Genomic DNA, 16,922 nt, shown 5'->3' with positions numbered 1-16,922 from the left:
ACAAAATTAATTGAAAACACTTGAAATTATTGAAATTAAACTATAATGGCCAAAATATGGTAAAAATAGGAAAAAAAACAAGGCGCTTTTCAAAATTTCTTTTTTTGTTTTAGATTTTAGGGACCATAAACTGAAGGTCATGTCCAAGAAATGTTTTTGCAGTTCCATATTTTGCCCCTTGGGGTCAAATTTTTACCATGTAAAATTTTAAACTGATTACCCTCACTGATCAGAAGTTATTCACTCTAAAGTAGATAGTGTACAATACATTTCTGTGTACATTTCTCCAAGTGTCCCTTTGAAGTCTCCAAAGGACCACAACCTCTCCAAAATGAAAAAACAATTTTTGCAGGAAAAAAAGTGTTTATGTATTACCTACTCTTGATGGCAACATCCTATGGTGTATTTCTTTACATTATTTGACAAAAGTTTGTTATAACAACAATTTCAACTGTATTATAAAAGCCAAATAATTATGTTCAGCTGTGTTTACCGTGCCTGCTGCGCTCTTGGCGTGCCATCCCCAGCTAATCTTCCTGTTTATATCCCGCCTCCCCTGTTGCGCGTCTGCCTAACGTGACACCTGGTTGGTCGACAGGTTTGATTGACGTGTCGTTGGAAAGGGGAGAATCTCAGCTTTACGAGCATGTGTGTGTGAAAGCGATAGCCCAAGGAGAACATATTTTAATTTGGGTTTAAATTAGACATAAAATATTTTTGCCTTCTGTTTTTTTCAAGCACTCTTTGCACAAAAAAGAGGATTACTACCGAATGCATTACCGGAAATACACAGGTGTGGTGTCATTTTGAAGCCAACAAGGAGAGGTAAGCGAAGCTGTGAGCTGTTTGCGTGTGACATGTTTCGGCGAGCGCCAGGGGTCATTACGCACCAAGGTTCAGTTTTCGGAAAAAAAAAAATCTGTTTGAAATGCCACACTCTTTTGGCTCTAATTCGGAAACCCTACGTCGTACTGTAAAACGGATCATCGCGTCGTAATCCGGAGAGCCAGACGGTATGATGTATAACATGCCCACATTGGATCAAATATGGATTTATAAAAACCGCAAATATAAAAAATATTAAGCTTATTTTTTAATAAAACTTTTGCTAACAAGGTATATTTCGCCCAAAATGGTTATTTTCTGAAAGGAAATACAGCTAAACTGGCTAGATAGCTGGCAAGCAGAGGTTCTAAGCTTTCATATGACATATTGGATGTCTATATTGACCCTATAATTATTCATAAACACGGGCAAACATTAATTATGACACATTTCTAGCCCGCCCGGCGGGCCAAGGCACGTAACAGGAAAAGTATATTTATTTGATAAATATTGATTAAAAAATTAGTTGACTTTCATTTCGACAGTGAAATGGACACTAGTGTGTCTGCAAAAAGAGGTTAGCTAAGTGTACTAGAGATCAATGTGTTTCTACTGTATAAATTCATCTGCTGATGTATGTTGACACAGTGATGCTCCTGGAATCACTGGGTGTTTCAGGTCTTTCAACATCATACACCCTCATCCAGGTGACCCAGCCAGGGTTGATCAGACCACAGGTTCTATGGTTCTCCTCTCTAGAACCACAGCCATCTTGAGGCCCTCTCTGCCGCTTTGGTGGTATTACAGATGGCTCTCCTCTAACGCTCTCCCGCAATGCCTACACTGCTTAATGCTCTGGCCAAGGAAGGGGCCGCGAAACCTCTGCATCCAATCTCCACTTGGAGGCACCTTGCTCTCCATCCAGCCTGCTGACAGTCACTGACCAGTCCCGCACACTTGGAGAGCTTCCTCTCAAATGCTTCTTCCAAGCGGTCTTCCCGTTGGACTGTCAGCTCCAGCAGCATGGCTTGCTTGGTCGACTCAGACACGAGGACATGTTTGGTCGAAGGGTGGTGACAGCAATGTGGCTGAGGAACTTCAGCTGCCATTTGAGGTCCACCAACAGCTGCCACTCTCTCTCTAGCAGAGGTCCGGATGCCTGACGGTGATCTTTTGACCAGGGCTGCCTGCTCCCCAGCTCTGACGAAGGCGATGGTTTTCTTGGAGGGACGAAACTGCTTTGCCCACACAAGTCCAGTGCTGATGGCTTCAGCGATGGTCTTAAGAACTTAGTCATGCCTCCACTGGTATCGTCCTTCTCCAAGTGCCGTAGTGCAGCAGCTGAGGATGTGCTCAAGGGTACCTCTCTTGGAACACAATGGACATGTTGTTTCTGCTATGCCCCATATGTGTACATTAGATGGGTTTGGAAGCACATCAAACACCGCCCAGATGAGGAACTTAATGCGGTGAGGCTCGGCTTTCCAGATCTCAGCCCAGGTCACTTTCCTCTCAACTGCATTCTCCCAACTTGTCCAAGCCCCCTGATGCTTCATTCCCACTGCCTTGCATGATCTTGTCTCCTCCACAGTTGCTCTCACCTCCTCTTGAACAAGGCGCCGCCTCTCCTTCCCTCTGGTGTTCCTTTGGGGAGTTGGAAAGGATCCTAAACTGGCTCTGCCTCTTGTGACAATGCTCACCAGGCTCCTGTGACGCAGCCTTGCCTCAGCCTCTTGGACAGCCTCCATTGCCTTCCACTTTCTGCCCGACCTCACTAGGATTCCAGCTTTGGCCACCTTCAGATCACTAGAGTCCTTGTACTGTACCACTTCTATAGCTCTTGTAACCTTGAATTCCTCTTCCAAGGATCTGAAGGGCAGCTGCAGTTTGTTGTTGCGCCTATGGAGTGCGATGCTGCTCACGCTCTTTGGTAACCCAAGCCATCTCCGGAGGTGGTTACTGACTTTCCTCTCTAAGGTCTCAACTGCAGAGATTGGGTCGGCATAGATAAGAACGGGGATCCTGGGAAGGACGATATGCTGGTAGACCCAGGCTTTGAACTTCAGCTAGACTGGACTTGTCCAAGGATTTCAGCCAGCCATCCAACTCAGCGCAGGTTGACTGAATAGATGTTGACTCTCTCAGAGAGCTGTCAAACACCTTGCCCAAACTCTTGACTGGCTTCTCTGTGATCGTTGGAATGGTTGTACCTGCGATGCTAAAGCAGAACTTGTCCAACACCTTTCCTTTCCTCAGCACCATGGATCTTGATTTGACAGGTTTGAAATGTATCTGGGCCCACTTTATCAGCTTCTCGAATCCCTTCAGAATCCACCGGCAGCCTGGGACTGATTAAATCAACTGATTAAACTGATTAAAGGTTTATGCATCATCTTTATTTTAAAACCTTGGTATTTTTAAAAAACCTTCAACAACAACAGCAGTCAGAAATCAAATATGTTACATAGTTTATTTCTAATAGTGTCATTATTTGTGATTATTTGTGAACAAATGTGATGTGTGTAAACATCACCAACCTTGCCTTCTTCTTCACCTTTTATTATCCAACTTATAATAAGTTGGCCTAACACTATGTACTTAAACATAAAATTTAGTTTTATTTTTAAAAAAGTAAGTTACATAGCAGACTTTGAATTTAATTGAACAAATTGTAAGTCAACTAAGCAAAAATCTATGTCTAACATTTTGTTAACTTTCTAGTTTTTATGTTCAATGTTGTCACAGCCACTTGTGGCCAAGAGTCCAAGAAGAGAAAGCACTGCAAGCCCCCCCATTCCCAAAACCTGGCAGTCTGGAATAATAGCTGGAGAGCCAGTTAGTGGGAAAAATCAGTTTGAGTTTGGGAGCTCTAGTGCCTTGAACAAGGGAGAACTCAGCCAAGTGCAGAGTTGGCTTATGGTCTTAAATTGACAAGATGGATCATTTTTCACTGTGTAAATCTATCCAGCAGGGGTCACTGTAGGACACTAGCTTAAACTGCCCAATTAAGTCTTCAGGTGCAGGGTGTGTTAGATTAGACCAGCGTTGATTAAGATTAGATTTTTTGCTGACTGAAAAAGCATTATAGGGCTCAGTTACATACATGGAATACACCACAGGCAAGTTTAGCTAAATCTGACTGAAGTTCAAAAGCAATTATATCATATTATGTTGTATTATATTGTATTGTATTATGGGTTCTTGATCAAAATCAATACATTTCTGCCAGTTAATCATTTAGATTCTGGTCAATGTGTGCAATATGATGGCATTTTATCATTATTTTTATAAATTATGTCACAATACACTTTTCTGAGCATATCATGGATATTGTTAGTACTTGAGAATGCTGACAAACGAATGCTGACAAACGACGTGTTTCATTACAAAGTGGGAATAATTAGGCTTGTTTAACTGGATTTAGTGTGTTTTTTGTTGTTATTGTTAGTATAGTCTTTTTATATGTGGCACCACTGATTCTTTTTTTTCTGTTCCAGCTTATTAAACCTAGGAAAACCTAAGAAAAAGTAAATATTGTAATGCATAGTGTGTATCATGAAATTGACCTGAAGTATTGTGATATAATATTGTATTCAGGAAATACTTTTATATGTTGTTTTAGGTTATTTGCTGTCTAGCATTCATTCACTGGGTTTGTTTTGCTAGGGACAAGGCTTATTAGGCTGAGAGAGCAAATGAGCTGTCAGTAAAGGGAAAACTCTGCTCCCACCCCTAGCACATGTTCATTTAACCCACATAGTGTGAGCTTTGTTAGAAAAATCTAGCTGAATAGAAAAACTAAATCTAAATCTACCATGAAATTTATATTATATTATTCTCTGTGCTGTTAATGTAAATCTCTAATTATGGCTTTTTCTTTTTTCCTGCAATGACAAACCTAATTCTTCATTCAGTTACTACCTTAAAACAGGCATCTTAAAGCATGGAAAACATGGACTTGAAGAACTCTGCTCAATCTGAATTAACCGTACAGCCTTTATTTCACAGTGCAGGAGAACTACATCATCAATAGAGGGCAGCACCATGATACAGTATAAACAGAAGCAAGGGCTGCATTTGTAAAGTGTACTTGAATTTGATAGTAAATTTGTTCTTACGGTTATTTACAAATGCTAACAGGCATTTTCAGGACCCTTCACACAACACACTTTTTAGACCAAACCAAATATTTGTCCTTATTTATATACAGAATATATTTAGTGAACACAATAATTTCATTGCTTTTCCAGAGAGCTCAAAGTGAAAATGATGTGACAAAACTGACACACTGTACTCCAAAGCCTCAAAATAAACTACATAGCAGTTTGCTAAGTCACAAACACTATGTTCAACAATCAAAGCCCAGGAAATAAAGGCCTTAGAGATGAATTGCTGATTGTATGTGTCTAAACAAAGTCAATTATATGTATTAATATGTATGTGTAATTTGATTTACAAGGAAAACATTAAAGTAGATTCAAAAGTTAAATGTAGTTTGATGCTTTCTTTCTAATAAAGTGAAAAAATGATGAATATCGATAATGAGAAACACACAGGGATGCGTGTGATAATGATAATTGGTGTAAAAATGACAGAAAACTTAGTTATTAGTGACCACTGCCCCATTGGATGCATTGGAAATAGTTACAAGAACAAAACAGGCTCTCGGGTGGTAATTAGAAGAAATTTTAAACATTTTAGTGAACAAGCTTTTCTCTCTGACTTAGCAATGAGTGCAATCCACCTTACACTATAAATTCCAGATGTTGACTCGGCACTAAACCACTGTAGCAAATCATTTCTAACGGTGATAAACAAATATGCCCCACACAAAAAGAAAAGAATAAGAGACAGATACAAGTCCCTGGTTCTCTAGCGAGATTTCTTCATTTGTTTAAAGCCACAAATAAAGCTTTGTCCACTGCTAGATGCATGGGAGGGAGAGGCCACTGGCTCACGTTCAGACAACTGAGAAACAGGTCTACCCCCGCAGTTAGAAAGGCCAAATCAGATTATTATCTCAGCCTGATTACCAGCTCTACAAACACTCAGATCTTTTGGAAAACTGTAAAATCCCTTAAAACCAATTCCTCAACCCTTCCAACTAGTGTTATAGTTGACGATCAACTGATATCTGATCAGAAGGAAATCTGTAGAGCTTTTAACACACATTTTGCTGCAGCTGGCCACATTTTTGAAAATACAGACTCGAATCTGCAGTTAGATAAAACTAACAACAACTCTACTGCTACACAGAGCCGTGGTCTCTTCTCACTCCAGCCCTTCTCTCTAGTCATAGTAGCTAAATTTCTTACTACTATTAATCCATGAAAACCCCTTACTTCCTGTGTCTAGCAGCCCCAGTTATTTTACAATACATAACATATATTTTTAATCGCTCTCTTTTGTCATGCAGAATTCCCAGGATCTGGAAAAAAAGCTCATGTATAAAGGAGGCGAGGCAGCAGCTGTAAATAACTACAGGCCAATCTCAAAATTGTCCTATTTAGCTAAAATTTTAGAACTTAAATAATTGTTACACGAAAATCTGTCTGGCTTTAGAGAAAGACACAGCACCATCTCTTCTACCACACTGGTTTTAAATGATCTCTACATGGCCATAGACAGGAAGAAGCATCGTGCTGCCATTTTTATTGATTTATCAAAAGTGTTTGATACAGTTGATCACACTCTTCTTTTAAGGAACTTACAAAAGATTGGCTTTGATACAAATATCACTACCCTGATGGGATCCAACATTAAGAGAGTCACAGAGTATAAATACCTTGGCATATGGCTGGATGATAAACTCACATTTAAACCCCATTTTAATAAATTGGTTAGCAAATGTAGGCAGAAGCTCGGTTACCTATATAGAAATAAATCCTGTTTCTCCGTGTATGTTAGAAAAAGAATTGTTGAGGCATCCTTACTATCTGTCATGGACTACAGAGATGTAATTTACAAACACACATCTGCCAGCTCCCTCAAACCAGGAGGGGGTGGGGGTGCCGGAGCCTGTCCCAGCGGGCATTGGGCGGAAGGCAGGATATACCCTGGACAGGTCGCCAGTCCATCACAGGGCAGACAGAGAAACAGACACAGACAGTCACTCACACACTCACATCCAGGGGCAATTCAGCATGTCCAGTCGGCCTGACTGCATGTCTTTGGACTGTGGGAGGAAACTGGAGGACCTGGAGGAAGACTCTTCATATAGATTTACATAAATGAATGAAGTTACCTTAATGCCAACAGTTATTAATGTTTCTGTGGTGATTCTGTTGTGGTTGATAAAGTACTTCTTATTGTACAAACACTAGTGTTGTTTTGATGGATTGTGTAGCTGTTTTTTCAAAGTTGCAGTATGTTGCCATAGTAAACGCCCAGGAATGCAAGGCGAATTCTGCTGTATGTAGACAAAATGACGCCAAGAGAGAATTAAAGTACGCAGCTACCACAGTGTTCATGAACCTTGAGTTGATCTTCAGCTGCCAGTGATGTTTAGCAGATCATTATCTGGAGCTCATTATCAGTGCCACTGGTGTACTGAGATCTATCTGTAGGAATGTTCAAGCCTTACTACCAAAGCTGTTTCTGGACACTTGAGGGTGCTAAATGACAACCTGCTTGGGGCCCCTACCCTTCAATACTACATTCATTTTAATGCATGGAAAAACATGTGAATTAGTTAATAATAAACAATAGACCTCACAATGAGTCAAAGTGAACTAATATTCTTATTAATACCTTTTTTACATGGGATGTTTTGCAAAAAAATGTCATTTTGATATGCAGAAACATGACCTACTATAATTCATATAAAATTCATAAAACATAAAAACATGCAAGAAAATCCAATTATCTACCTTTGAATGATTTTATTGTGAAGGCAAACTCTAGAGAAAGGATTTTACAGACTGTTGGAATCTCATTGTTTGTCATTGTTTTCTCATTGCGTCTTGGCAAGTCTCTGGAACTGAACTGGAGTATTGGAACATTGCTATTTCAGAAGATATTGTTGTTTAGTTAATTAAGACTTAACTTTTCTGTCTATTCGAAGCAGTCAATGAGGTTAGAGGGGAATTCAAAGAAGAAAATATATTTAAATATATTTTCACTGAATGTGCTCAGCAAATGATTGCTTGAACGTTATGCAAGCCCACTAGCTAACTACTTTGTTTCAAGTCCTCAGCTGGGTCAGAAAAGACAGATACTACTCTCTTTCCCTCTGTGGCTGCTTCTGGACAGAGCACTGTGTGTTTTACATATTAGCTGCTGGGCTGAAGCTAACTTTGTTGCACTGAGAATGTATCCCCACTTGTTTTCTGAAAGAAATAGGTTAGAAGTTATCTGATGTCTTTCTGCATTTTCTCCCCATATGGAAAAAATATATGGACATGTATCTTGATATATGTAAAATATATTCAAAATACATAGTAATTTATGGCAAAATACGTTCCAAAACCTAAAATGTGAACCAGAAATGTTCAGAACTGTACCATACGAAAATAAACGTACATAAATGTACTGATTTAGCACATACATACAAAGTTAATGCAAAGTGCAATGCAAAACACTATTTAGTTATATTTAGTCAGTACAAACACTATTTAGTCAGCACTATTTCTACCGTAAAACCTGATGAGTTAAGTCAACTCAAATGATTTGAGGAAACTGATTTCCACAAATGCTTTAAGGTCAATAACTCATTTTCATGTAAGTAAATTGAGTAAATTGCACTAACAGCATTCGTTGATATTAATATGATGTATTTATTTATTTAATTATGGACTTATGTTTAAGCTGTTCTCAATATATTTAAGTAATGTTACATTAAATTTACCATTAGAATATCATTTTGACAAATTCATATTCAAATTCGGTTATTATCATAGGGATTTGTAATAATGCTTTGTCCACCTTAATGTCACTACAGACCACCTCAACAGCAGAGAAGAGCTCAGTAACTCAGCTCTCTCAACACTTATTTTTGATCAGTACTGATCAGCATGAATCATAAAAGTTTAGAAATCTAAGGGAAGCTAGGCTGGGTAGAATGACAACACACAGATGGTGAAAAGACATGGCCAATATGGAAATATGTGCTAATAAGAGCCAACAGGAATGATGTGAGTTTTACTCGAGAAAGCTGCGATAACCAAATATTTATCAAGTAAAGCTGAAAAGTCTAAACTACACTGCAATAAGTTTATTCAACTCGAATATTAAGTTACTCCAACTTTCTGTAGCATTTAAGTTGAGTTAATGTCTTTCATTAAGATGTGCAGTCTCATTTTTTTAGGTTGAACGAAGGAGCCAGTTTTTACAGTGTATTTTTTCTATATGGGTCTGCTTCTTTCATTTCTGAAATCTTTATTTTGGTTTCATTTTAACAGAATCAGTTTTGGCAGACAGCCACTAACTGCTCTCCTTTGCCAACAATGTACAAGTTACATGAATGAAGAAAATAACTGCCAGAGACCAGAAGATGCATATAGTCTCATATTGTTTATTTATAATATAAATATATATATAAAACAGAAATGTATATTTTTCATTATCTAGTGTGTCCTCACTTTGTCTTTGTCTTGGCTTCTCACTTTTAGTTTCTCTAAGAAATCTGCAGGGATTTTTTCCCACACTTCCAAAGTTCAGTTTTAGAAGTTGGTTTAACATTTTCTGCATCTCACAATCCAAGTCATCTCAAACACATTCAGTGATGTTGAGGTCTGGACTCTGGGGTGGTCAGTCCATTGTTCTGAGAGCAGCAGCAGCCGCTTTGTTTGATTTGTCTGTTTCTCTTCTCAGTAAGAGCTTTTGTCAGCTACTCAACCTTGCAGATTCATAGTGTTGAGTTGTCTTCTCACAGTGGAAGGATGGACAGAAACACCTGTGGATGTTTTCAGATCTGAATGAAGAGTGGAGCTTGATTTTCTCCTCTCTCTCAAAGATGAGAGCTTTAACTCTATCTATGTGATGGGGACAGTTTTGGTGGTCTATCAGGTCTTTTTAAGTCCTATTATTTTACATTTATTTTCTTTTGACTTTCTCTTTCCTTGTGTAAATATTTTGACCTCAGTTCATGCAAAATTATGTGAATACAAAGGATTATATTTTCACAGATCTCGCTGGTCCACCAGAACAAAAGCGTCACTATAATTCACTACATTAATTAAACAACGCTCCTAAACTGGTTGCACTGACTGAAGAGATATGAACTGAGGAGTCATTGTTTTGTAATCAGATGTCCTTTATGAGAAAAGGGCAAGGAGGTTTTTAGGGTGAGGCCTTGAAAAACAAAGAGATTATCAGCTTATCACAGTTATCTTGTGACGTGCATGTTTCTTGCAGTGCTGGTAAAACAAGGAAATACTTGCAAGTGTTTGACACAAGGGCCAAAATGAATGTACGTCTGCATCTCATAAATTTATTTGACACTTTTTAAGCCAATATAAATGAGCAGAACTCAATAACTATGAGCAATAACTATGTCAATAACTCAATGACTGTCAGTATTAAGTTTTGATAAAATCAAGAGTCAGACAAAACGATAAAAAATTATGTAATTCTGTTAATCTGAGGTGTTTAAACAGCAGGTAAAACACAAATATGACAACAAAAAGAAATAACATTAATGCCAGTGTGCTCGTTGAACAACTGTTTCTAATGTCTCTACAAGGAAGTCCAGTACAGTTGTCATCCCAAACCTGGTTTATCTTATCAATCCTTCATTGAATTTAAACAGGACGTATAATTGAAGAAATCAGTATGATGGCTGGAACGAGCAAATATCAGGAACCGAACCTGTGCTCTTCTATCTGTATTCTTCTGACCTATATCTTCATCACTTTACTAAAGACATTCTTATGTTTTATAATTTTATATGCAAATGTGCACTTATTGACAGAATAAGCAGTTTTGAAAGGTTATACTGCCTAGTATTACTACAACTGCATAGTAGTAGTAGTAGTATTAAACTAAGAAATACAGGAAGAATTTGAAATAGCCTCTATCCTTTTTATGGGCAGTTCAACTGTTGAGCCTTCATTCTGTTCAACTATTACATAAACATTAATATAAGTCATCATGTAATACTCTTTGCATTTTTATGTCTATAAACATGCCCAGTGCAGTAACTGGACAGTGACATGATTTCTGTTGTTTTGGTTGGGATTTCTATATGATTCATTCTATATCACCTGGAATTAGATGGGAACTCGATTGACTGCTCAAAATATCTGCATAATTAAATGGTTGAGATGTAAACAAAGTCATTCAGAGTGGTTTGATGCTGTGTGAAACTTTCTGAGTCAGAATTGTTCACAGATGTCCACTTCTAAAAGCTCCCTTATAGAAAGCTATTATACAAATTGGTAATGAATACACTGCTTGATGTCTGACATTGTTTTTCAGTTGGTTTTGGCCTAAAGCATATTTTTAATACATTCATAGTGTAAAGAGTCCCTAAAGTAAACATATTTTTTTCAGTTGTTCCACTCTCATCAGGATTACATGTAAAACGTACAAGACTCGTGTAGGTTCACTGATGGTTTTTGGACAATAAATAAAATGTCTATATTTGTGTTGTAGACGTTGTGACCCCTGCTTCCTATCACCACCACTGTAAAGAAATCTGAGTCTAAATGAACTATTTCACACCAAACCACTCTGAATTACTTCTTACATCTTACTCAGTTATAAATTATGAAGAAATGCTGGAGGGATTCCTGTAAAGCAGACACTCCACATTGCATTTTGTTTCGTTTCCAATGCAGTGTCGCTATCAGACTATGTCCAGACCACATGGTAACAATCTGCATGACGATGAGAATGTGCAAGTATGTGCATGTGTAGGTGGGCAGGTGTCTATGTCGCATGCAAACAGGCAAACAAAACAATCACTCGGAGGATCACCAGAAGCATGAGCCACGGACAGACACATGCAGCAGAGACCCACCCTGTAGAAGAATGAAGAACACGTCGGTTCAGAGGAGGAAAAAAGAATCTTCGAGGTGGTGTCCATGTGGGGCAAGTGCTAGATATGCATCCACAAGTGTAACAGAAACAGCAGGAAGCATATTTCTCTTATCTAATCCAACGAAAACAAAAGAGTCTTGTTCCCCAGCGATGACGAATGAAACTTTCAAAAGAAGACAAAAACGAAAAATGAAAGACATGCTTTAAACTATGTGAGGAGTTCAGCTGGTGTCATGTAGGTTGACGTTGGTCTTTTCTCATCAGTCACTATTTTCCTCTTATGCTTGTGGAGGTTATAATTAGACTATAATTAGATTTCACTTGAGGTGTTCATGATTAAACAGAAACATAACCTCACAGTGCAAACATTAAGACACACCCTGGATTACAAGAAAGCGAACAAAGTGTGCACCAAAAAATGAACATGGAGCAGACAGACAAGAACGTTACATAAATGAAACAATGGAAAACATTGCTGTAAATGTACAGTTTATGAAAATGTACTTCCCCCAGATTTCAGGTTGCTCAAAAAATAAAAATTCAAACATCCTAAGATGCCAATGAAAATAATACATAATAATAAGTAATTGTAGACGTATGAGTTGGGTTTACTGCTACTTCCATTATATCAGTGTTAATTCTATATTTAATCTAACATCCTTGTGTTTTCTCACATAGTTGATTTTTTTTTTTTTTTGACGTATGAAGGGAAGCGCACGCCTGGAACTCTTCCCTCTTATCTATGAATTCCATCTCAACCATCTCAACCTTCTGTTTAAACCATTTCATTTTAAACAAGTCATTTTGGTCCGTTTCTATTGGTCCATTCATCATGAAATTTTCGACACAGTCATGCCTATGCTTTGTTGGCTTCACATTCTCTGGCATCGTTGTGTGACTTTTCTTCCACAGTTTCTATGTATTTCTCCCACTTCACATACTGGAAAAATATAAAGTGAAAATGTTCCATAACCTTTGCACATGCCACATTTTATGTTCTTTTGTTCCTATTATATTACATTTAGCAATAGACAGTATTAAAATGAGCAGAAGTGTGTTCTCTGTAGAGGATGTGTTTACTTATTTTCAGTTAGAAAATCAACAAATACATGGAATTTGACCAGTTAACTCAAACCACTGCATGGGAAAAATAAAAACCAAGGTTTTGGCACTATGACAACGACAATGACAGTAATGATATGCTGAATTTGTGGCCTGAAGTAGTGGCAACAGGATGTCCTATTATTAGGTGTTTTATTGCATCCATACGTCTCAGCATTGATTTGAGTACTGAGCTCAGCGAGCTCTTCTTACTAACAGAAACAAGCGGCACTTTGTGTGTGATAGGCAAAGAAATTGCAAAGCAGTTTTGCTCAGCGCCATTTCTTGTTCAGCAGGTTCTACCTCATGACTGAAAGGCTTCACTGCCTTATGGCATCTGCGCATGAAGATTGAAGACGACGATTACAAATACATCTCTTAACAAAACAGTATAAGGATATTTTAGAATTGATCCAATATAGATAGACTTTGTTATAAATTTACAGGAATACTGAACTACTCCAGCTTGGGTTATTGAGAGATGGCCTAGAGGAGTAGGACTTAAGATTCTCTCACCCTTAGCAGTAGCATCTGTGGGAAGCATGGTAAAGTCACGCTTGGAAGGTGAGTGAACTTTGCTCTCATGTTCTCTTACATGGATCAAGAGATTGAACGTTTTTAAAATTGTTATTTCATGTAATTCTACCATCTCACATTTATGGATGCATATCTATATCTGAGGTTTATTTTTGATACAGGTTTATTTTTGGTCAGGGATCAGCATGTGCATATTTTGGTTGTGGTGATGAGTCAGTGTAGGAATGTGTTTGCAGAAACAGGTTTGTTTGCATTGTGCAGATGTTGATTATACATGATATAAGTCTTTGTGTTTGGTATCATACATTTCTACACAAAACAGTACAAGTGTGTTTTTCTTGGATTGGTCCCTTTAAAAACTAATATCTAAACCAAGAATTAATCCATTCATAGTAGTTCCTGCTGTGTTGGCTCTTTTTTATGTTCTAAAAGATGAGCAACGGAAGTTACAGCTAATAAAAGATGACAGATAAAACAAGAAACCCAATAACGATTGCAGTCAACTTCTAACATGCAGCTACATTTTTCCACAGGGCTCTGACTACAATTCCTTTATCACGTCACGCTTTGTCTTGTGCAGACAGCTAAGAAGCACTGACGCAGCTATGAAATATAACATTTTATTCCTGATGTTGAGTGGTGAGTTGTGACATGCACATGCCACCTGGAAGTCTTAAAATCTAAATACCATAAACAAAATTTAGATTATTAACAGTTATGTTAGTTAGTTACATTATTCACAGTAAAAGGATTTTAGCCTAAAATCCAACTTATTTAAAAGTCCGAAAGGGCCTTTGATTTTGAACCAGTAGGGTAGAATCATTCATATAAACATCAGTACCAGGAAACAGATCAGGAAACAAAATCTAAATAACATAAACAAAATTTAGATTATTGTTTCCTGATCTGTTTCCTGGTACTGATGTTTATATGAATGATTCTACCCTACTGGTTCAAAATCAAAGGCCCTTTCGGACTTTTAAATAAGTTGGATTTTAGGCTAAAATCCTTTTACTGTGAATGGTCCCACATCTTAATTTTATTTAATTTATTCAAATAAATTACTGAATATTCCATTGAGTCACTATTAATACAATCATAACATCACTGAACACTATCCAAATATTTCAATAGTAACAATTTCAGCAAATTTTGAGCTCACAGCAGACCCCCCCTCCCAATTGAACATACCCTATAAATGATGATTTTGTATATTTAGCATATTTGACTTTTAAAGTTTTAACTTATAAATATTTTATTAATGGCAAAATTGTAAACAAATCATAACATAATCCTTGGACTGAAAACTTGTTTTTTTAATCATTTTTATTTATTTTTTTTTACTGTGGGCTACAGTTTGAACTTACTTTAATTTAGTAGAATGGTCCATATACTGTAGCTTTGGGACACCTCTATCATCATTTATTTTGTAGAATTATTATATTTGTCAATGTATTATTGGATCAGACACAGCAGTGCTGCTGGAGTTTTTAAACACTGTGTCCACTCACTGTCCACTCTATTAGACACTCCTACTTTGTTGGCCCACACTGTAGATGCAGTCAGGGGCAGCAGTTTCTCTGTTTCAGCACAAGCTGTGTTAGTCATTCTCTAGCCCTTCATCAGTGGTCACTTTCTGACCTCAAGATACTACTGGCTGGACGTTTTTGGTTGGTGGGGTATTCACATTCCATCAGTGATACTGAGTTAAAACAATTATACTGTGGGGGTCCTGATAAATGATGAACAGGGTAAAGAGGGACTAACAAATAATACAGGCAAACATACAGACAATCAGTGTAAAAACAAAATAAGTGGCCAGTTAGTGTATATATATTTAGTGATGTTTTCTCACAGTCAAGAATGGCCAACAAGGTTCCAGTATATAACATTTATATTGTGTGGATGTTCTTTACACTGTACACATTTTTTGTTCTTAAAAATGATCCTGTAAAGCAGTGGTACTCAAACCAGTTGTCAAGAACTCCTAGATAGACATTTGTGCTCTATTTTTTAATGTGTTGCTAGCTAGGTTGGAACAAAAATGTGGACCCTCTGGGGGTCTGTGAGGACCTGTTTTAGAACCATTGCTTTAAGGGTTCAGTAAATGCCTTACTGAAGTTGTGTGCAACAATACATATCGGTCTTTCCTTAATCTCAATTAACCTGTAACTTATTTTTTCAGCTATGTGGCAATCATCTTGCTTACTTGCTGACACCACTACAATAAATGGAACAGCATCCATGTCTAGCACTAACCAAACAACCCCAGTTGTTTCCATGGACAATGTAACTGTGAGTACAGACATAGCTAGCTCTTCTCAGACAGAAGCTATGTCTGAAACGTCAAGAATCACTGACACATCCCAGATGTCAACCAGCACTACAGATCCAAAAACACACACTGCCATAACCACCTCCAATATCATGACAGATATATCAACATCATCTCGGATATTTAATCTTATGGATACATCAGCAGGCCAGGACACACAAATAAACAACTCCCTGATGACAGCTGCCCTCAGTACAGAAGAAAGAACTTTAAAGACAGAAAATCCTTCATCTCCTACTATGTTAACCTCACTTTCTTCTTCCACAAACATTGCTGTAACCAGAGATCATGGCACTTTATCAAAAAACACAATAGACATCCAGACCCTGGTTCCAGTAAATGTAACCACAAGCTTAGACTCTACCACCTCAAATCCTCTTTCATCTTTAGGTGACAACATTGACAATGCTACAACTGAAATGGAACACAACTATTCAACAACCAATATAGCCATAGTTATTTCTTCAATTTCTATGAGACTAGGTGAACCCAGTGCAAACACTCCAAACATTCCAACACTAAAGCCAGTTACAGCCAACAACATCACTAGACAACATCCGACATCTTCCCAAAAGCTAGACACAACAAAAACTAGAAACCCAAACTTAACAGATACTCCTTATGTTGTGGCTTCTACTGTCCAGACAGATTTCCAGACACCAATAGTCAGTTCAACAAGCATGATGACAGATTCTTCCTCAGCAGCATCAGGAGAACTCCAAACATTGAATCAAGAGACTTCATCTGTAAATGTTGAATTAGCATCTTTCTTAACCTCTGGAATTTCAGAATCCATGGTATCCACACAAAGCAGTGATGCAATATCACCAAACTCAAACCTGGCTAGACCATACAACCCAAACACCATCAAAACAACAGCCCCAGAAAACACAACAGAGAACAACTCAGCATCTTCTATCTTATCCACAATTTCACCTTCATCCACGACTGTCAAATCTTTGGAGTCAACTCCCCGAGATCACACAAGTCATGGAGTAACTGCACCCTCCACTACATCAGTAACCACTGATATGCTTGGGTCTGCAACCATGACTTCAGTCTTTCCAACAGTAACACAATTTCAACAGGTCAACAGGCAATCTACAAATCAGACACTGGAATCAGACCGCTCCCCTGTGCCCAC

At 37.9% G+C, this 16,922-nt stretch overlaps 1 pseudogene; it reads right to left on the bottom strand.

The window, feature by feature from the left end:
- Positions 1 to 1,580: 1,580 nt before the first annotated feature.
- Positions 1,581 to 13,450, bottom strand: LOC108436813 (annotated as a pseudogene).
- Positions 13,451 to 16,922: the final 3,472 nt, after the last annotated feature.

The sequence above is a fragment of the Pygocentrus nattereri genome, chromosome 22, assembly GCF_015220715.1.
Source record: "Pygocentrus nattereri isolate fPygNat1 chromosome 22, fPygNat1.pri, whole genome shotgun sequence".
Classification (NCBI taxonomy): domain Eukaryota; kingdom Metazoa; phylum Chordata; class Actinopteri; order Characiformes; family Serrasalmidae; genus Pygocentrus; species Pygocentrus nattereri.
The sequence above is the reverse complement of the archived record's forward strand: the minus strand, read 5'-3'. Positions and strand labels throughout refer to the sequence as shown.